Raw genomic sequence first — 22,893 nt, forward strand, 5'->3', positions numbered from 1 at the left:
AAGGTCTGTAAGAGATGGCACGGAGACATTTTGGAGAAGAACAATAATTTCTTTTGTAACCACTACATCTTAAAATTGCAATAATAGGGGGAAAACACATGTATATTAAAAGCATGGCTAACTTTTTTAAAAATTTCTGTTAAAAATGCATCTCATTTAAAAATACTGAAACACTAAGAATGGATTTTCCCTAACTTTTGCCAAAGTGATGCTGTCTTCATTTGCCTGTAAGAGAGGGATGCAATGAAAAGGACTAGGAAGTTAAAGATAGCCACAGAAATTCTCCACAGATCACTTCGAGCAGAGCTTCTGCATTCACCCTTCACTACCGACTCAAGGGGAGGAGAGGCAAGGCAGGCAGCAAACTGGCCAAACTGGTTGCCAGAGTTGTGCTCTCCCAGCCGCAGTGCTCTTCAGGAAGCGGAGGGCTGACTCAGGAAGCCGATCCCGAGAGGGGGACAAGCCTGTGCGAGAGTCACCTCCCTGACCCTGTGACACACGCCTGCTCCACCACAGAGCACGGCCAGACTGGAAAGGCACGTCCTCCCACCTTTTAGTGGCTGAAGAGCAATTAAACCTCTGCAAGGTACCGTGCAAAGCTTTCTCCTTAAGCCTTTCCTTTTAATGATGGTGTTGGGGATTTCATTATTAAAAATTAAATAAATTAATCTGCTGTGAAACTGAAGGAGTCCTCCCTCCTTCCCGGAATGCACGTGTCTCCTCTGCCATGGAAAAGTGAGCGAGGTGCTACAGGCAGAGAGGGAAAGAGGCAGCAAGTGGGGAAGGAGCAAAGGTCCAAATGCTGGTACCCGCTGCAGAGATTTAAGTGACAAGGAGCTGCAATTACTTCTCGTGCAAGCAAAAGCTTTGGGAAGGTCACCAAGGCAGTTTTTGGCTGTCCTTATCCATCTCCTCCCTCCCTCTGCAAACCTCCCCAGAGCAGAATAAATGACCATTCCGTTTGGGCAAAAAGAACATGAAAAGTTATCCAATGAAGAAGGATGTATCTCAAGCCTTTGGAAGAGCAGCTGAGCACCAAAAAAGCTACCAGGCACTCTCAGAGAACCACTTAGCGCTGGAAGTCCCTGCAGCTCCCTGTGCAAGTTCGGTAGGCGCGGGTCAGCTGCAGGAACCAAGCGCAGCTGTATTACAGCGAGAAGGGCTGCTTCCACAGGCTTTGGTTCTGTGTTCAGCTGTGATTACCTATTTACTCTGCACCCTCACTAGTATTTGAGCTGCCTTATTGCCAGCAGTACTTGCAATCGAGATAGGAACAGTAGCAAGCAGTATTTACAAGCCATACCCAAATCTCCAGTTGCAGGTCCAGCTTTCCATTCACTTGCACCTAAAGCTATGCTAGCTTGACTTTTCTTCCCCGCCCTGGTTAGTAAAGTTTGAGCCAGTTCAGTTTACTTTTGGAATACATGCCATATTCATAATTATTTGCTCTCTTATTTTCACTAGAGAAAAAAAAAAAACCATGCAAACATAAACAAAACCTCTGAAAATTCCAGAATTCTGAACCGCACCAGCACAAGTTACTCAGGAGACGTACACACGCTTTTTACACAAGATGACAAAACACGCTTTTTCCACAGCAGCTCTTAGGCATTGCTTCCCACCAAACCCTGACAAACAAAGTTACTGTCCCAAACTCATTCATTCAGCAGCCTTTCGGCCCACGTTTCTGCAGCCCGCAGCACGTGAACGCGAGGCTGAGCCCCAGGGGAGGGCAGGCACAGAGGGGCTGCCTAGCAGAACCGGGTCCCAGGCCACGATCAGGGTCTCCCTGCCACGACAGCCAACTAAAACCTTGTGCGTGGTTTATAAAAGCCCCTCTGCTTATGGGGACTGCTCTGATAAACCAAGTTGTAAATAGCTTAAAAGGAGTGTGGCTTCTCATCCAGAGGAATCCCATTTTAACCTAGACTCACTGATTTGATTAGAAGTAATAAGAAAGGAAATAAGCGCAATCCAAAATATGTCTGATAACAGACTCACCGGTATTTTTTTTCCAGACAAGTATCATGAGCTCTGCTTGCTTTTTAAAGGTCTTTTCTGTACCATATTACAATAACCACATTCTGGTAATAAACTGAATTATTCTTGATTACACTTAAAACAATTTTGTTAGCTCACCAAGATCCCTGAGCTAGTCAGTGGTTTTTTGCACCAAATAATCAGACAAATGTTTGCAGAACTTGCTCATTTTCAGCATCACAATTAAGAAAAAAAAAACAACAACAAAGTTAAGACACTATTACAGAGTCCCATCTTTTCAAATTGGTTTAGCCTTTCATCTGTTATAAACGTATTTATATACCACTCAAAGTGAGACAGAAGTACATGAAGTTCTTATTTATGTTTCCTGTTTTGTTAACACGCAGAGTGCTTCTTCCACTGAGGCTTCTCTCACAATGCTTGCAGATTTCCTACACTGAACACCTAACACAGGTTACTATTATTTTTACATAGCACATGCTATCATGCAATATAAAAAGTATCCCAAAATGCATTATTGATCCTATTTTGCTCATACATGAAGCTGCTATAAGAAAGTAACCTAATCTGTGACTGAATTCATCTGTTCATTACAAAAGGATCCTGCATTACGATTAAAAAAAGGAAACACCAAAAGGTGTTACATTGTCAACATTTTACAAAAAATTCAAAAATTTTTTCAAAAAATTACAACAACTTCTCCCCTCTTAGAGAAGACTACTCTTTCATGAAACTTGCTCCAACTGTGTTTTATAGCAGAACTTCTATTATTATTACTCCTATTTATCCTTAACACGTAACAAGACGAAAAGAAAAAAGTACATGATTTTTACTGGAAAAGCCCCATCAGCTGCTCTACCTTAATTAAAAATATTAATAGCAACTTATTTCAGCAGCAGGGTAGCACTTTACAAGCAATGTAAACAAAAGGAGAAAGTTGTTGCAATCTGTCTCTTCACAGACAGGTTACATTCATTTGCATGCAATATTGTAATATTTAACCGAGACACTACAGCATGTCAGTGCTAACCATAAGGTTTTGCCCCCAAAACACAATCCTCCCATTTTAAATGTGATGGGCAAGACCAAATTAGCCTATCTCCATAAACCTAACAAGTACATTTAGTGGGTTCCCATATTTTTATCTCAGTGAACATATATGTAGCATTTACCTCAAAAAAGAGTTATTAAAGAAGAAAACGTTATCATCCTTCTCTCCAAATCTCTAAACTCCAAGTTACCAAAAAGTGACAATGCTGAAAAAACTGAAAAGCTAGTTAATGAAACATTACTGCTGCAAGTCCAACCACACCTCTTCCTTCAAACAATCAAATCTTGGAGCAATGACTAATATAAAATTAACAGGGAGCAGAAGGTTATAAAAAAAGAAGTACAAAGATCTATGGGCTAAACAGATGCACTTGAGAAACACACAGTTGTTCTTGGGTGAGACACTGATACATTCTGAAGCGATAGCTGGGAGGGGACAAGGACCAGAGAGGGCTCAATGCCTAAACTATGCTCTTTTCTGTGGCATTTCTACCTTCCACACAAATTACCATCACATAAACATAATGTGTTGCTGACACAGCCTAGGTTCAGCGTCACTATTAATTTTATTCGTCCGAGACTTTGTTTCCCAGCTCTCCCAGCCTTAGACACTCAGTTGCATCCAGCGAGCTGGATCAACAGATACGCTTACAGTTTTTGCTGGACCGCTGCAGCGCGCCGTAGCTACGGGCAAGCCCGCTCCACCTCCACGGGCAGGATCCCTCGGCTGGCAGGCGTCCACGCGTGCCACACCGCTCACCCAGCTGTGCATGTGCTACTCCCCTCCTGCTTCTTGTCGTTGTTTTAATCGGAGAAGGGCGGAAAAAGCTGCAAGAAGTTACGAGCCCCAGCAGGCACCGCCTGGACCGCGGCCCCTCCGGCAGTCGGCTAATGGGGCGCACCGCGGGGTTCAGCGGTCACGCAAAGGGAAGAAAAAATTCACGCACCTAAATCGCGTTCAGGGAACGCGGCGACGGCGGGGATCCGGGGGGTGCAAGGCCGCTCGGTGCGGGAGCGCGGCGCGGTGGGGAGGCACAGCGCGTCCCGCCGCGGCGACACCGGGACGCGCAGCCCGGCCTCCGCCGCCTCCCGCCAGCGCGGCGCGGCACGGCGACCCTGCCCGGGGCGTGGGGGGTGTACGGGCTCGCCCGCCGGCACCCGCGGCTCCCCAAAGTTTCCGCCGCGCCTCGCCCGGCCCCGCGCACCCCGGCTGAATGGCGCTGCGGGCGCGGTGCGGTGCGCGCCCCGGCGGGGCGGCCCTGCCCGCTGCGGCTCGGCGCGGGTCCCGGTTCCCGCCCGCCGCGGCCGCGGGGCTGCGCATCCGCCGCGGGCTCGCCCCGCGGCCACGGAAAGCCAGCGGGCCCGGGAGCGGGGCGGCCACGCCGGGCTGGAGTCGGCGGGCCTGGGATCCTCGCCCCCGACCACCTCTGCGGGCTCCCCGACCCGACCCGCACCCACCTGCCCCCTCCAGCGCCCACCCGCGCCCGCCACCTCGCCTGGCCGCCCGGCGCGGAGCCCGGGGCAGGGGCCGGGCGGCGGCACCTCCGCCCGCAGGGCCCGCGCGGCGCGGCCGGGCACGGGGCGGCAGCGCGGAAGGGAGAGCGAGCGGCGAGGGCGCGCAGCGGCGCCACGAACCAGGCGCGGGTCCGCCTGAGGCAGCGGCTCCTCGGCCGCGCTGCCCCGGGCCCCCGCCGCGCTCCGCCGCCTCGCCTCGCCTCACCTCACCCGCCGCCTCACCCTCGCGGCGCCCGGCCCGCGACCTCCCCAGCCCGCGGCTCGGCCCCGATCCACTCACCGCGCGGAGGAAGGGAGGGAGGGAGGGAGGGAGGCGGCGGCGGCGGGGCCGAGCCCGCTCAGCGCCGCGGCGGGCCCTAGCCCGGGGTCTCCATGGTGGCGGTGGTGGCGCCGGCACCGCCGAGCCCCGCCGCCCGCTCCGCCTGGCCCCGCTCCACCCCTCTCGCGACGTCAGCGCAGCGCCCTGCCCTGCGCCCGCGCCCATTGGCCAGTCGCGGCACAGAACGGCGCTCCATTGGTCGCTGCCTCGCGTTAAACTCGCCAATGGCGGCACGACTTGAAGTTACTATGGTTACCGATGCTGTGAGGCGGCGGGGTGGAAGGTGCTGCTGTTCCTTCAGCGCGGTGCGCGGCGGGGCCCGGCCGCGACGGCCCCGCACCACGCCCGGGGCGGCTGCCGGCGGCAGCGCCTGCTGGGCGTGGCTGCCTGCCCGGGCAAGGGCCGCTGGGGCGGGGGAGGCTCCTCCGTCGCCACCGCGTAGCCTGTCGGTCTCCTCGCGGTGAGTGTCGGCGCGGGGCGCGGGAGCGAGTGGAGCGCAGGTGATCGAGCAACCGGTTGCAAAATGGCGGCCGCGGCGGTGCCCGGGCGGGGGTGTGCTCCCCTCGGCGGTCGCACCTGCGGGGTGACCCTGCTCTGACGGAGGCGGCCTTGGAAGCCGACGACGACGGCGTTGCCGCCGCAGGAGCGGCAGCGGGAGCTGCCTTCGGTTCGGGCGCCGTCGGGCTGTGAGGAGGCAGCGACGGGCCGATCCCCGGTATTGCAATGCAGGTTTCCCGGCGGGACGCGCAGCCCTGAACGCCGCTCGGACCCTCACTGATGAAGTTCAGGCCTTTGTGCAGGATGGGAAATGTATTTCCTATAATGCTTTAAAATCTTACCGGTTTGAAGCTTTTAGTACTGGTCTAAGTCTGTTTATAGTGTAGAGAATTAAAGATGGGCAGAAGAAAAGGCAGTTGTCTGAAGATATTGTAAAACACTTTAAAAATAGGTTTTGCGTGAGAGAACATGTGTGTTAAATGCTTGGTCTTCTTTCTGAGTTGTGGAACTTCCCAAACACAGGACCCCCTAATGTTTCTCGGGGTTTTCTGACTGATGCTATTTGCTCTCCTCCCAGTCTACTGCTATTATAGTTGCAATAGGACACTTGCTACTTTGTTAACTAATACGATGATGACGCTGTAAATGACTAAAAGAAGTCAAGAATCTTCAGTTTCTTGAATGCCACTTGAATCTTCCCAGAAGTGCATGTATTCTCGTTGTACTCTATTATGCTGTTGCCTTTTACCTTTTCCTGATACTCGTCTAGCACTAAGAATGCTCCACATATTCTTCCATAGGCAAACTTGTGTTTGGGGTCTAATTCAGTGAGCAACTCTTACTGTCTTAAGAGGTTGTTTTATTCAATCCCTTCCCCTGTTGTGTTGATGCAGATTGTGTAGGAATCCTGCTGGAAAATAACTGTGAAAAAGGTACTTGCATTTTTACTGGTGTGCCTTTTATTTCAATGCAGATTAGTTCTCTAGTTTAGCATGCAATGGGATGCACCCTGTTTTTATCTTGCATAAGGGCATGTGACAACTCTGATGTGGTTTAATCAATGCTGACACTACAAGTAGAACTGTGTCCTTACCCTCTGTTCAGAAAGGAACTGCACGTAAAAAGTAGGGGGTAGCTGAATGTGGAGCATCACCTATAAACTCAGAATTCCTATAGTTCCTTCTCTAAATTTCCACTTGGAACGTAATCTGCTATGCTGCGAACTATGTAGGCTATTGGTATAATTTTTAATCTCTGTAATATATGTTGGCATTTGTATGGACTAATCTAGTAGGAACTCCTACAGTATGATCATATGCAAATGGAAAACACTTGGCAGACATAACCAGGGGTCTTGATTCCTTGCTGCCCTGAAAATGCCATGATTCATTCTATGTTAAGTGGATATAAAATGTTACCAAACCAGAATGGTGGCCTCCTTCTAGGAAATAGGAAAGAGGAGTCCAGAGGAATAATAGCAGAAACTTCTTAAAACAAAGAGTAACAAGGGTGATATAAAATAAGCAGGGGAAGGTCAAAGGAGAGTGGAAAGCACGAGAACAGAAAAAATAAAATGAGAAATCAGAATAAGTAGATCTAGAATAAAGGGAGGAGGAAGCATAGAACCTGTGAGAGCAATGATTTCATTAATTGCAAGGTTGCTTCTACCAAAGGTGTACTGGATTAATCCAAACAACTTCAAATCGATCTCAGCTGGTTTTAATCTGTAATTTGGCTGTTGTTGCACTGGCTTAGCTTCCACAGATAACAGCTATTAGAAAATGAAGAAGCTTCCTTGCTTGCATACCCTGGTAAATTGAACCATTTCAAATTTCAGTTTTCAAATTCTCAAATTTCAACCTGAAAAGGCTTTAGCAAAGCCTTTGGCACTGTCTCCCACAGCACCCTCCTAGAGAAGCTGGCAGCAAATGGCTTGGATGGGTGGATTCTTCACTGGGCAAAAATCTGGCTGGCTGGCCGAGCCCAGAGAGTTGTGGTGACTGGAGCTAAATCCACTTGGCAGCCGGTCACGAGCGGGGTTCTGCAGGGCTCAGTGTTGGGGCCAGCCTTGCTTAATATCTTTATCAATGATCTGGATGAGGGGACTGAGTGCACCCTCAGTAAGGTTGCAGATGACACCAAGTTGGGCAGGAGTGTCGATCTGCTGGAGGGCAGGGAGGCTCTGCAGAGGGACCGGGACAGGCTGGATCGATGGGCCGAGGCCAGCTGTACGAGGTTTAACCAAGGCCTAGTGCTGGGTCCTGCCCTTGGGTCACACCAACCCCAGGCAATGCTCCAGGCCTGGGGCAGAGGGGCTGGGAAGTGCCCGGCGGAGAAGGCCCTGGGGGTGCTGGCTGACAGCCGGCTGGGCATGAGCCAGCAGTGCCCAGGTGGCCAAGGAGGCCAGCAGCCCCCGGGCTTGTGTCAGCACTGGGGTGGCCAGCAGGAGCCGGGCAGGGATGGGGCCCCTGTGCTCGGCACTGGGGAGGCCCCACCTCGAGTGCTGGGCTCAGGTTTGGGCCCCTCGGGACAAGAAGGCTCTTGAGGGGCCGGAGCGTGTCCAGAGAAGGGCAGCGGAGCTGGGGCAGGGTCTGGAGCACAAGTGTGCTGGGGGGCGGCTGAGGGGGCTGGGGGGGTTTAGCCTGGAGAAGAGGAGGCTGAGGGGAGCCCTTCTCGCTCTCTGCAGCTGCCTGAGAGGGGCTGGAGTGAGGGGGGGGGGGGGGGGGTGTTGGTCTCTTCTCCCAAGTAACAAGCAGTAGGATGAGAGAAAATGGCTTCAAGTTGCATCAGGGGAGGTTTAGGTTGGATATTAGGGAGAATTCCTTCACTGCCAAAGTGGTCAGGCACTGGCACAGGCTTCCCAGAGAGGTGAGGGAGTCATCCTCCCTGGGGGTGTTCAAAAAACATGTGTAGGCATGGCACTTCAGGGCATGGTTTAGGAGGCCTGGGGGTGTTGGTTTGGTGGTTGGACTTGATCTTAAAGGTCATTTCTGACATTAATGATTCTATGATTTCTGACCGTTATTGCTGTGACGGTGGAAGGCACAGCCTACTGGCAGGACAGGAAAGGTGGTATAATGCCATCTCCAGGCTTTCCAGATTCTTTGTAGTTCCAGGTGGGCGGCTGTAACCCTCAACGTTATTAGAAACAGGCTGTTCCAAGTGACTTGTGTTCCTGCAGAGCTATGCATTGCAAGGTCTCTCTGTATTTTAGAGTTTGCCACTGGGGCAGGATGGGGAAGGGTAAGAAATAATGGCAAGGAGGAGAAGGTGATCTTTAGCAGGATTGTTTTGGCACAACAGAAGTATGAAGAGTTAAAATTTATATTTTGAAGTCCTGTCAGATTTGCAAATATATTGAATGACTATCAGTGAAGAGCAGCTATTTCATTCTATCTGGTATTAGTCATACAGTCATAGCTTTTTTTTTTAAAATTTGTTTTGGCACCCACAGCAGCCAACACATTATCTAATTTGACTGCTGCATATCACAGGCCATCAATTCCCACCCATTTATCACTCTACTGAGCCCAAGAGGGACTAAATATATTATGGAAAGGCACCGCATTTTAACTTTCCAATACGAACATCTGCATGGTATAGAATTCTTTTGATTTCTTACTCCATTACCTGATAGTAGCCTTTGTCAAATACATGTTTAAACTCATATCAATTTTAGGATCAGCAACAAACAAGTACTGTTTCTTTTTATTCCCCTTTTCAGGACGTGACTTGAAACTAAGATGATCTTTCTTTTTCATTCTCAGTGTCATTTGGAAAGCACTGATTCCATTATGTTTGCGAATCTTACAGCAATCTAATGGTATGTTTTCCTTCTGAACCTTCCTTGTTTCTTATAAGCCTTAAATCTGACCTCTTAAATGATTGTGCTTGGTTTTCAGCTTTTTAGATGAGCAAATTTGCTGGTTGTTTTGTTGCCATCGTGCTCCTTCAGCATTTCAAGTCATTAATATGTTTTTCTGCTTCATTTAATCTATTCTGAAATTAATCCAAATTGGAGTATTTTTTAATATATTCCACAGATGTTCACAGTCCTTGCAGAACACTGGCATGCCTATCTTTAATTTTAGTGATTACTTCTCTATTTGCAAGATTACCTAGGCTTTCTCATTTGTTGTAAGCACAGAGGCACTGTTGCTAGACAGTGGGAATTGTCGGCACAGAATGCTTGGTCCTTGGAAATACAAGATTATGAAGAAAAATATTAGTCACAAAACCAAGGTTGCCTTTGCTTCTGGTTTTTTGTTTTTTGTTTTTTTTTTTTTGGAAATGATTTAGTGCTACCTATTTTATCTGTAATCTCTTACAGCTACTGAAATTACAAAGGTTTGGAAAAAATAACTGGAGGAGAGTGATGTTCATGGCAGGCTAACTGAACAAATGAGCAGCTGATTAGCGTTCACAGGGAAAGTATTTAGATGTGTGATTTCTCCCCCTCCCCCCCCCCCCATTAAGATGTACAATTTGATTTCAAAAGTTACTGCAAGCCATTGTGTTGATGTCACAGCAACTCAGTCAAGCATGATACAATTGACTTTGGGTAATTTGGAAACTGTAATTTCGTTTGGTTTAAAAAGCATTAAATGTTCTTTTTTGTTGTTGAGCTGGGAGGTGTGGCATCTAATAGAAGGTATTTCTGAAGCAGTGGTGGACTGGCATTTTGCTGTTTAGCGAGGGTTTTTACAGACTTTTTAAGTTTCAGACAGTGGCATTCAAAATTACTGCTCTATATTGGGTATAGACTTCTCTCTCCCTGTGGAAAAACAAAATGTTGAGGAAAACTATTTGGATACTGCCAAGCTGTTTGCATTTTCATCACTTTTTTTTTTCTTCCATGGCTTTGAAGCATCAGGTATGAATATTTGATTTTATATCCTGCAAAGTGCTCAGCATGATCACCAAGCTTCTGATGACACAGCCACTTTAATCTGGCTCAAGCCCAGCTGCAGTGGAAAGGGACAGTGCTACCCTGTCATGATATCTCTCCAGCTTTCCTTGTGCCAGCAAACGTGACCGTGTAACTGTGCAGCAAGCTAGGTTAGAAAATTGATCCAGACTCCCCAGAAACCTCCCCACAACATATGCTCTTATTTTTTCAGTTGGATCAATTTCCTGATCAAGCTCGCTGTTCCTGTCTCTAATGCCTGCAGTAAGACATTTGCAGGTAGCCACGTACAGAGGGAACAGGGGACCTCCTCTCTTGGCAGCCATGTGAAACGTTTTGCCCTGGTTACCTGTTTCAGCAAAATGGAGGTTTGAGGAACAACAGCTTGCTAGACCACAGTATCAGCTGAGTTGCTGAGCTGATTCAGGTTTAAGAAAAGTAACCTTTTCTTGGGTAAGCAAAGGAATTCCATTACCAATGTATTGATTCAGCTTATAGTGTGGCACCATGGGTGGTTTTGCTGGTATTTTGTTTGGGGGTAGTGTACTACAGGAAGGAAGCGCCAGGTGAAGGGAAGTCCTTAAGTAGTCTTTGCTGCTGAAGCCAGCTACTTGTGAAACCAGGCTTCACCACATGTGTGCACCTGTAAGTCAGGGTTGCTCTTAGGTATTACTGCATTTGGGCAGCTCGGCAGCAGCCAAATGGGTAACTTGGTGAGAGGATGTGAGGAAAAGCTGAGTGGGATGTCCAATAAAGAAAAAGTGATTCACAGTCGTTCTGTTCTGTAGGTTTTCAGGTCCTAAGCTTGTAGGTAATTTTTGTAGAAACTAACAACCTTTAAAAAAACCCCAAAGCACAAAACAACCCCTCCTCAAGCTCCACAAACAGGAAAAAAAAGCCCCATCTCTGGAGAACGCGGGTACTTACATCTGTTTAAGGACAGGTGAAAGCTTGCTAAAATCCTTTTCAGTTCCTACTGACTGCTACAATTCTCAAGCTGAATGAAATATTACTCATCTTACTAGGCTGTATTTGAGGCCTGGAAAACATGTTGAGAAATTTACCAAATTGTAATCTCTCTTATCAGGCTAGGGATATAGAATTTCATGCTGAAATCTAGAGATCTGTATGAATAAAGAGGCAACAAAGAAAATATATGTGCAAGTATTTGTTCTTATTTATGGAATGTATATTTCCAAGGGTTGTAAATGAGACACTTCAGACAGGTGTGCTTTGTTTTTTGTAGTAGGATACCATAAATTTAAAGTGAAGGTGTGCCAAATGCTTCCATGCATATAACTCTGCAAATTTGCCCTAACAGAACTGGCAAAAGTTGTACAAAATGATACTGATGCGATTGGCAAAATAACCTGCAGTGGCTTCTAAATCATATGAGTTATCTATCCCTCTTGCTTGCTGTCTCATAGGCTGCAGACAAATGTTCGTCTGTGACTCTAGCTATGCTACTGTCAGACAAAAATCAGACAGGCAAGCTTAAGGTACAGTGATACAGGGTCTTTGGTGTCAGCACTTACTCACAAAGCCTTGCTTCCTCAAGTTCCTCTTTTCCCCCTAATGGCTATTAACCCTGGATGTGTGTCTTCACCTTAAGCTCTATTTGTGAAGCAATCTGTTGAACTCTGAGAGGACTGATGCAGAATTGCTTTTAAGCATAACCATAAATGTACAAAGCACTGCAACTGAGAAAGCCATAGCTTCTCACAGGGTGTAGTAGGAGAAATTGGACTTGCTCAGAGTAGTACGTTCTTGAAGCACTGATAAAGAAAAACTGTACCCCCATACAGTATAAACTGAGCCAGCTGACTTGTGCCTGAAGTTCATTAAGAAATGCTTATACAAATTGGTCTGTAAGCAGAGCTGTGGGGAGGAGGCCTCCAGCAGTGGGTCAGTGAACCTTTCCATACAGGCTTGTCTTTTTAAAGAAAAAACATCAGTAACAAAGCTGGCATGAAAATGGGGTAGGTAGAAGTTTAAAATACTACACAGAAGGCAAGAGCAAAGGCAGGAGCATGTGCGAAAGGTGAGGACAACTTACAATCACCTGTTTCATTGTATAAAACAAAGAATTGGACTTCTGTTTCCCTTCCTGCTTCGAGAAAATTTGGGCTTTAGCTAGTTAAAGGAAACAAAACTATCGTGACTGAAAACTGTATATTTCCAATTGTTCGTTTTGCAGCACTGCAAACAGTCACATCAGTTGGTTTATCTGAAGAGCAATGGGGCTGCGATTTAACAACAGTAATCCAGATATTTTGTACAGAATTTTTAAGACCAGTCTTCAGTAGTTTGGGCTTTTTTTTTTGTGACTTTGACTTCTGCATACTCTGACCATCTTTAGCTGTCTTCCACTGAATGTCTGCTACTACTTAGTATTGATTTGTTTAGTATCTGATGGTTTAGCAGATGTGATGCCTCTTATAGGACACACTGTTCTGCTACAGCTCCTTTAAGGTCGATCTCCTTAACCATCCCTGCCTGTAAAATTGCATCCTTATTCCATTGGCCCTGCATTATTATACATGGAATCTGTCTTTGAAATTTCTGTGGTACAGTGCGTATCCTACCTTTTGATGAGAAGTCATTGTGGATGAATCCTTGCATATTGCATAGGCATAAGTTTGTACCAGAAAAAAAGAGGCTAATGCTTATTTTGTGTAAGACCAGATTGCCCGTGGCATTACAACTTCACTGATGCCTGTTGCAACTAGGAGCCTCTGTATGAGAAGACCGGTGGCTGTTTGGTTTAGCAAGATTACGAGCAATCAAGCACTGTGCATCAAAGGGTAAAGACATGTTTGTATCTCCCCTGCAAAGACGCCTCTCTGCGGAAACATATGGTCAGTCCTTCCCACATCGGGGCAGTCATCTGGTGGCAGGAGGCCATCATTAATCGAGAGCACTTCAGTATCACCTTCCAAAGTGAGCCGCCTTGGAGCCAGCCCTTCTGCTTGCATCGGTTTAGCGTACTGACTGGTCTGTCCCCAGGCTGTGAGCTCTGTAACCTCCTTAGTTTCTCTTGTCCTTTAGTTCCTTTTAGTCTCCTGAATATCTGTTCCGAAGTATTTTCTACTCTCACCCCAGTCCTTTCTTCCTTGCTGTTCTTACAGCTCTAGCAACACGTTTTCTTCACTGATTAAGCCCTCCTTTTCTTCTATGAAAACTGTAATGAAAGGATGCTTCTTGTATAAAACCTTACAGCTTTCAGGATGTCATCAGAAACTTATATGTTAGCTGATGGTATCAGTCCTATGAAACCTTCCTTTCTGGTTACTTACACAGTTTTGGTGATTTTTTTTTTTTTTAAATGTACGCTAGTTCTTAGAAACACAACCATTTACTTCCTCTTGTATATTTGTACAGTATCAAGAATACTTAATACTGACCCAGAGTTTACAAAACACACCAAACTATTTAAGCACCTATGCAGCTATGGGCTGTGTTAGATCCAGACTAGAATGGCCATAATCTTGCAAAACAGTGTCCTCCGGAGGAAGTCCATAAGTGCACAGGAAGAAAAATGGCACCACATTTTTATATGGAAATGAAAAGGCAGATATTTTTTCTTACACAATTTGGAATGATCTGTATGGATAATATGACTTTGTTCTGAAGAATATTTTAAATGATGAAAATACTGTGATTTTTAAATATCATACAGACTCAATATGAAGTGCTGTGCCTTGCACAGCTGAGTCCCACTTGCTAGAGAAATAATGCATTTTTTCAGTTACCAAAGTGTTAGGGGGTTTTGCGTTTGTGTTTCAGCTGGGTTTTTTTTATTTGGGTTTTTTACAATGAAGTTAAATATTGTAGTTATATATGAGCAAGAACAAGTTTTTTATTCATTTTAGCGGTTAGAAGGCAGGTCAAATTTTGGACCAGGAGCTTCATTTCATTGGTGCTATTAAGCAAAGAGAACCTAAAAAAGAAAGTTACTTCTCTTAATGCTTTTCTGCACTGTTAAGTCTAGTCTCCTTGTTAATGTGAATCAGATCTCTTTTTGGTTTAAAAAAGAAAAATACTATTTTGGTTTTGTATGGGTGGCTGAAATGTCTGGTTCCAAAACTGGTGGGCCTTAAGAGGTAATGAAATTGCAATATTTTGTTCCACTAATATCAATCACTTCATAGACTCTCAAACTACTGCTTTGCTTTTGTTTTTTGTTAATAGGAAAAAGGGTGGGGGGAAGTCAAGGCAAAACCCAGATACTTTGTCGTGATGCAGGGAACTTTGATTCTATGGCAGTTTCCTGTTACAGCATCTTTACTTCTGTCGTGCTAAATGAGTAATGTAGATTTAAGCATTTTATTTGACGGATGCCAGAGCAGCAGTGACAAGTTGCTCACTGCACCATTACACGCACCCTGCTTGCCACACAGGCTAGCGAATAAGCAGATATGCTTTATGAACCATACAGTTAAAGGTTGATTTAACTGTACGTTTGTTATTTCTTAAGAAATTGAGAAAATTGTAGGGTGCTATAATGGATAACTCGGACTCACGTTTTCCCATAAATCTTTAAATGAATATATTGAAGCATATTGTTTAATTTGTAACCTTTTGTTATATATGGAGGTAATAAATAGGAAGCTAGATGGAACTTTAATTAAAAAGTATGTAATAAAACTCTGCAGATTTATTGTGTTCAAATCAAAAAGTCTGTAAATGATGCCTCAGGATTTTTGCCTGCAAAAATTTTGGCTCAGCAAAGCAGGATTTTGCCCAGGATTTCCCAGCCACATGCCAGGAATTGCCCAGAGTGGCTGTGGATGCCCCATCCCTGGGGCGTTCAAGGCCAGGCTGGACGGGGCTTTGAGCGACCTGCTCTAGTGGAAGGTGTCCCTGCCCGTGGCAGGGGGTTGGGACTAGGTGGTCTTTAATGTCCCTTCCAAACCAAACCAGTCTGTGATAATTAACTACTGAAAGCATCAGAGCATTTTCTCATTTCATCTTCTCTTTCACTTAAACTTCAAAATGGCCAGGTGTGCTGCCTGCAGCTGGCTAACTTTGAAGTGAGTGCATTTGGTCAGTGAGCATGGATTGTGCATGTTTCCTTCAAAACAAAGCAATGTAACAAAATGCAAGCTGACTCACTTGATTCAGGGTTGAACAGTGGATGTTGGTGACTTCATTTCCTACCCTTTTTATGTCAACTTCTCAACTTTTAAGGAAATAATTTCTTTTATTTTATTTGCTTGTTGCATTTTTTTTTCCTATATGGAGTGGGTTTTTAAAGTTTATTTTATCTTGGATTTTCTATTTAGAATATTCAAAGAACAGAGGGGCAGAATAGTTGTTCTCTTGTAACGTACTGATACTTAGAAAGCAGACGAGCTATTTCCATCCCTTCCTTGCAGTGTGACAGTCTTCCATGAAGCTGATTGTTTTAAGTGTTACTCAAATTGATCTTCCTACTTTGGATTAAGTTTTACTTAACGAGGAAGTAATGAGATTATCACAGACAAAAAGGGCTACATCTGTTTTGGAAACGTACAGTTTCTGATACTTAATTTCAAACAGATCCATAATCCTTTCTTTAGGGAATGCAAATTTAAATGATAAACTATGAGACTTGTCTAGCAACTGTTTTGACACTGGATGATAAAAGTATTATATTGTGTATTTTCTTCCTGGGGAAAGGATTGACTACTGCAAGATTAAAATGTTCTGGATGGGTGCCATTTTCAGATAGTTCAACTAGGAGAGAATGGGTCTGATTAAAGGATAAAGCTGGTTATTTGTTTGTTGTTTTTACACCATGCCCTACAATGGGAGTGATTCTCTGTCTTTTTCCCTGACAATAATTAGGATCAGAGGGTTCCAACACTGCGTGTTAATATTCCTCTTCTTCGAATGGAAACATGCAGTAGCTAAGCAATTAACATTTCCTTTAAACTTTAAAATCTAGAAAAAAACCCTTCCACAAAATATTTAAGAACTCTCCAGTTATTCAAAAGACAGCACTGAAAATAAGGGACTTCTATGTTTGGGTTTTTTTTGTTTCCCCCTGTTTGGATGTTGTAGGAAATATCTGTCCTAATCTGTGATCAAAGTTCCCACTGATGTTGTACTTGGTTTTCAGTGAAGTCAGTGGTTCATTTTGGGTTTTTAATTGTGTATGTCCACTAGTAATTTACCTGAACCACCAAACAGGATTGTAACACCTGCTGTTGCGAAATTAAGCAGCCCTCCTTCATGCAAAATACGGGCAGCTATTAAACTGTTGTTGATTATGCTGTTAAATTGTATTTTGTGTAGAGTTGATATAGCTTCATGTTATTGATTTTTACATTTAGTAATTTGTACAATTTAAAGCATGCACAAGAAGTTTTGCTTTAAATAGCATGTCCAGATCATTAAACACTCTGCCTCCCTGCCCAGTAATTTTGCCCTTCTGTTGACTCGCAGCAGTTTAGCTGAGAGGAAAAAATGACACTCGTGACCTGAATCTGCAAGGATTTGTGTGTGCAAATGACTTGTTGAATTGAGGCAGTGAAACCCAGGGTTTTTTTAAGTTAATGGTTAAACTCAGTGGGAGTACTCATGCTTGTGGAATTGGGACCTTAACTGGGCATGAATTATCACCAGCAGCAACATGTGACAGGGTGTGATTGGCAGACAGCAGGCTTTGCTTGCTCCAGAAATGCTGACTAACACTTGTAGGGTTTAATTTCTATTTAAATGAAAGGGAGTAGGATCTAGCCTTAATATTTAGTATTTCCATATTTAAGAATATACTTAAGTCATATACCTCAGGCACAATCAAGCGTTTACATTAAGAATGCACTGAAGTGTTTAGTTGAATTGGAGGCATGACCTTTTAAGAGGTCATACTTGTTACAGTCTAAAACAGTTCTGAACTATAGTGAAATACAAAATTATCAACAGGAGGAGATAGAGAGGATTGGTAAACCTTGTGCTTTTTACTGTTACTAAAAGTTTTAGACATGGCTGTTTGCAGACATAGCTGATTTAGCATTCTTGGGGAACAGTCTTCTATGTACTAAAAGCTTCTGTTCGATGCCTGTTTTGTCTTTTGTACTTTTATGTTTCTAAGATGCATCAAGACTTCCCATCTAGAGGCTGTATTGAAGTTCGAGCAAAGCCTTGAAGCAGGGTGTCTGAATCCAGGCTTAGATGAACTTCTGGAGTATTGAAGAGGATTTTAGATATATCAGCATTAAAGCAGAAATAAATTTATCTTGCAGTACTTTTATCATTTTGATTGGTACATTTTCTAGTTACTGAAGATAAAATACAGGTTTATACAGATCTTGCCCTTTCCAAAACCATCTTAACATTCCATTTCAGTGTTTCAGTGAAGTCATAATGTTGAATTTGTGATTGGAAAAAAAATAATGTCCATTAAAAGGCTGAGGTCAAATACAAATGTATGATGTCATTGCAGAAAGAGAAATGGGTAGGCTGGAAGGGAATAAGCACTTATTTAATCAAATGTAGTAACCCTAAAATTACAGAAAATAGCCAGTAAATTGTTTTTTGCACCACTTCTGTTCCCGCAGATGTACTCTCCAGCTTTCTTCTCAAAGGAGTGGAAGCTAAGGTGAATACATGAAGTTTTGTTGAAATGCTGACATTATATCAGAAACATGTCAGTACAGACAGATATTAACAATTTGCCAAAGGGATAAATAAATAAACTGGAGGGATAGCTATGGTGCTGCTAGTCTTACTAGTATCCATAGTTATTTCTCAAAAACGTCAGTGTTTCTTGTGTTGGAAGAAGCTTGTCATTTAAAGCTGGCCAGATGGACCCAAATTAGGATGGTGGCTCCCAAAATGTGTAATACAGGAGAATTATGCTAATGCAGCAGCTGGGCAGGGAACAGTAGTAAAAGGCTTTTATAGAGAGAAGTGGGTATGATGGATCCAGTTGTCTTAAAGCTTTCAAGGACTCCAAATTTTTCATCAATAAGTTATTTTTCCCTTCATATAGGGTCATACAAGTGTCACCGAGTAGTACTCCCTTCCCCAGTTTATCAGTATAAGTAGTGCTAGGATTGTCAGAAACCCAAAAAAGCAGGCAGGAGGAAAGCTGACTGTCTATAGCAGAGGAACAGGATTTCTTTTAAGCTTGCAAGAGACTTGATTGTTAGCTCCTTGTGCAGTTATTTTTCCAAAGACAGATGTTTGTCTGGCCTTTACATTACTCATAATTTTGAAATGTGTCTTCAGCCGGACTTGTTTTATTTAACCTAATAAAATCTTAACCCTACTAAAGACTCAATGCAGTATTGAAACTGCCAGGTGGTATCCCCTTTCTCTTTATTTCCAGCTGAAGTTCCTGACCCTGATCTGTTTTTCTTTTAATTTATTTTTAAATTGCATGCTGTTGGGTTTTGACAACAGAGCTGGAAGAGCTGATGGGGGAGGCAGGACAACAGCCAGGAGCCAGCTTGGAAATTACACTGGGGGTGAAAAATGAGTTTGTCTGTGCAAGACAGTGCTCAGTCTGTCAAACTCAGATACAGGTTGCTGATACTTAAAGATAGTTTGCATCCTCCTATGCAATTGTACAGCACATAATACCAATTGGCAGAGCTCCCTAATGCATCTCTTTTTTTCTTCTTTTAGACCTTTCCTCCAGATCTGCTGAGTTGTCTAGTTCTTAGTTCTCCAGCTAAAATGCTCCTTCGCCCTTTCCCTGCTGCTTAGGTCTCTGGGCTTGGAGTCCATGGTGGTAGTATCTTTAGGAAAAATGCCATCCTGCTAATCATAGTACGGGTAGAGTTAAATCTGATTTTACTGTTAGTTACAACTCCTGACCTGTCCTTGCACTCACACGGTGACAGGAGGTAGCTCCATGTCTAGTCAGTGCTTGCCAGTACTTGAACTGCTCCCTTTCAGCCTGTTCTTGCTTGCTCTTGAGAACAAATCTGAGCTTAAACTTGATTGCATCTAAGGTATTTGAAACAAACTTGCGCTCACCCATAGCCTTTGGAACACTGTGCAGATTACAGAGTGAATAGGAGGAAGGCCTTAGCTTGGGCTGCCGGTTAGCTTGGGCTGCCGGTTAGCTTGGGCTGCCGGTTAGCTTGGGCTGCCGGTTAGCTTGGGCTGCCGGTTAGCTTGGGCTGCCGGTTAGCTTGGGCTGCCGGTTAGCTTGGGCTGCCGGTTAGCTTGGGCTGCCGGTTAGCTTGGGCTGCCGGTTAGCTTGGGCTGCCGGTTAGCTTGGGCTGCCGGTTAGCTTGGGCTGCCGGTTAGCTTGGGCTTGCACCCACCTGTGATGTGGGAGCCCCATCATCCCGGCCTGGCTAGCTCCACATATGCCGGCAGTGTTAGGGCAGACAGTCATCCGGGTGTTTTCCTGGAAGGATGCAATATTATATGACACAAAGTGTTAACAGCTTTGTAAGTACCACTTAGGATCATCAAACAAAGCGTGGCATGCCCTCGCTGCTTTGGATCAAAGCCTTGTGGAGCACTATGGACAAAGTCAGTACCTCCAAAAGCTGTTGTCCATATTCTCCATGTGTCTCCATATTCTGTTGTAATCTGTGAAGCTGAAAAGATTTCGAAGGCAGTGAACTCTTACTGAAACTGGTATTTCCACTCTAAGTATTTTAGCTTCAGAAACACATAGGTATATGGAAAAAATCATTAGCTGTAATTCATTAGCTCTGTTCAAGCAGCTGCAAACCTTTACAAATTAATAATTTTCATCATGGAATGTAAATTCTGGGTTGTAAGCTGTCATGTTCATTCAGAGCAAAATTTCATCTGAAGCTGACAGGGTCTTGCAGGGTAGAGGTTGAACAAGCACCCCCAGAATTAACCCACTGCTAACAATCAAATTTGTCATCTTTAAACCTACAAATAACTTGATCTTTGTAAAAGTGTCATTATGATGTAAATATACCAAGTCTTGCCCTAAATTGTTTTCCTTCCTCCTTTTAGTACGGACTCCACAACTAGGAGAAATACTAACAGATTTAATGAGAGCATTGTCACAGTGGAAATCTCTCTTTTAAGGTCATAAAATGCAAAAATCCCAATGGTCTCTTCAAGAGCCAAAAGGATGAAGGTGCTTAAAGGCATTGACAGATGTAGAGATGCAAAATCCAGTGGCTCTTGTTAAAAACTAAAGTACCCCTGAAATATTTGCATTACTTTCCCTGAGTGGAAATGCGAGAGGAGCTAGAAAAAAAATCTGCTACATATGATTTTTCCATGGGTTGTGCTTGTAAGAAGGAAGAATGGAAGTAGATTTTATGCTCTTTGAAAATGCTGAATCAGAGTTCTTCCACTCAGTCTGGGGAGAATGAGATCAGTAGGGATTTCCTCAGACTAGTGGTGCAAACCCTATACTCTTAAGAATACTGCCTGATAGCAGTTGGCCCATATCAAAAGAAAGTATCTACTGTAATACTGGCATGAATGAGCACAGACTGTAGAACTGATGATGGAGGCTTAAATGCCCTTTCGACGGACTAACCTTGTGAAAAGAGCAGAGTCAGAGAATCTTTTAAGTACATTGTTTATTTTGTACCACTGTACTCAGATATACCACGGAATACCCCTTGAACTTAAGCATGGGGAAGCTGGGTGCCAAGAATTGCAAGTGCTAGCAGGCAAAGCAGAGCCAGTTTTCATTGTTGCAAATCTCTCATTTTGAGTTTGCAAGGAACTTGGATGTCTTGCTTTGTAGTTAGGACTATCCCATGTTGTGTTTTCCTTTGTAGGTATTTTTTCCTGCTTTTGATTTGAGGAATTCTGGCAACTTGGTCAAAGCTGCTGCCGTTATTGGACTGCTACAAATCTAAAAAGTCTAAATGGTTACACAAAGCATGTGCAGGCAATCCGCTTCAAGTCTAATACAGAAATATTTATTTCTTGTTTGCAGAATCTCAGAATGTGGTGATTTCTCTGCTGAGGAGAAGCAACGCTGCTGTGCAAACATTAACCGTAGTGCACAAAAACCCTCAGGAGGACTTGCTGTTGTTTAAAAATCACGCTGCTGACCCGTAGAGCTCAAGTGGCTCCACTGGACAGTGGTCATACTCATTCAGAATCGTTGTGCTGGTTCTTCCCCCTTCTTTTCTTGGCCCTATGTAAATACATGTTATATCTGATGGTATAAGAGGAGGCTTGGTGCAGTTATTCTTCATCTTTACATTATTAAGAACAACAGTACAACTATAGAGATATCAAGCCATGGTTGAATATTCCTAGCCTCATCAGGAAGATGTGAATAGTGATGACCTATGATCTTTCGAAGACAGACATGTATAAAAGTCTGTTTTAGACTGGTCAATCAAAAAAGCTTTAAAACAAAGAATTTCAATATATTGTGATGCTTTCCCTTTTCTCTAAATTCAGGTATGTGGTTGATACTCTTCAAGGGAAGGGTAAAGTTCAGCTAAGAAGAAAAATGCCTGGTTTTGTTTCTGTGATTCACACTGAAAGCCTTAAGAAGAAATAACTGAAAAGTAGTACTAAATAAATATTTTTCATTTTCTTTTTTTCTACTTTTGGGGATTTTATAATCAGTTTTTTAAGTTTTCCAGTTCAACCTTAATGACTATAAATTCAGTGGAAGATTGTGTCACATAATTATGCTGGAGTTTCTGGAAAGTGCTGAATATTATAGAATTCCATGGGAAATTATGCCAGTTTTCAGGGTTTCACTCTTTGTTTTAAAATTCCCCCTGTAGCCTCTTTTTTAATTACAGATTTTCATGGTGTGTCTACTTTCCCTTCCTCCTGGGAAGAAGATTTTGGAGGCTGGACATCTAAAGGAATTATGGCATTAGGGATACTAAACTAAACCTAATTTATAGACTTGTAAATAACCTGAATAAAAAGGATTTTCTTTAAATGCCTATAGCTTAAAGATTTGGTTGTTCATGATTGAGCATTTCTTGTTCTAGGTACATTTATTTCCAGTGATTCCTCCAAGAAATAGAGAAAGCCAAGCCCATGCATAGTTGGCCTTTCTAAGAAGAAGCAGAAAAATAGATTTTGTCTTTAGGGGAAAAAACCCCAATATTTAAACTGTCTTTGTGCATTTTGAAGAAATAAGTAAGGTGAATCCTTACCTTATGGATTGACATAAAATTAATTTGTTTTTTTTAAAAATCTATTCCAATGGAAGTATATATGCAGTTAGAAAATTATATGTAGATAAACTGATGTATAGATAAAACATTACCATGACACAGGACAAAGTTGCTTCTGATACAGAGTATTACCTCATTTGTCTGGATGAATTTGGCAGTGTTATATGATTACAAATTGAAAACAAATAATTGCTTTAAGTGGAGAAAAATTGAATCAACGCTATCAATGTGCTAACTCTTTTCTTCCTTTCTTTTTCCCTTGACTTTTGAGGAATGTGCAGACTTTGGGATAGAACTGTAAATTTATGTACAGGTGACTATTAGATTGTAAAATACACATTAGTCTTTAAAAAATGGAATGGACCTCCTCATATGTTGTCATATTTTCTTTCTCTGGTGTATCTTTAATTTCAGTCTTTGTGAACATCAGATAGTGACGTTCAGTGCAGCTTCTGACCAACTGATATTGTCAATTACTTTCAGAACAAATTTGAAAAGGTCCC

At 43.7% G+C, this 22,893-nt stretch overlaps 2 protein-coding genes across 10 annotated transcripts in view; one reads left to right on the forward strand and one right to left on the reverse strand.

The window, feature by feature from the left end:
* Nucleotides 1–5,010, reverse strand: part of PKP4 (plakophilin 4) — a 96,641-nt gene extending 91,631 nt beyond the window's left edge. For all 5 annotated transcript variants that reach the window (XM_064450900.1, XM_064450901.1, XM_064450902.1 and 2 more), the window contains exon 1: nt 4,847–5,010. The gene's annotated coding sequence lies outside the window, so the exon portion shown is untranslated. The remainder of the gene's footprint in view (nt 1–4,846) is intronic.
* Nucleotides 5,011–5,254: 244 nt separating this feature from the next.
* Nucleotides 5,255–22,893, forward strand: part of CCDC148 (coiled-coil domain containing 148) — a 76,839-nt gene continuing 59,200 nt past the window's right edge. For 2 of the 5 annotated variants that reach the window (XM_064450904.1, XM_064450907.1), the window contains exon 1: nt 5,255–5,345. The gene's annotated coding sequence lies outside the window, so the exon portion shown is untranslated. Of the gene's footprint in view, nt 5,346–9,107; nt 9,207–22,893 lie in introns of all 5 variants that reach the window. The other 3 variants (XM_064450905.1, XM_064450906.1, XM_064450908.1) reach the window with 3 other exon arrangements.

Source organism: Phalacrocorax carbo, chromosome 5 (assembly GCF_963921805.1).
Source record: "Phalacrocorax carbo chromosome 5, bPhaCar2.1, whole genome shotgun sequence".
Taxonomy (NCBI): Eukaryota; Metazoa; Chordata; class Aves; order Suliformes; family Phalacrocoracidae; genus Phalacrocorax; species Phalacrocorax carbo.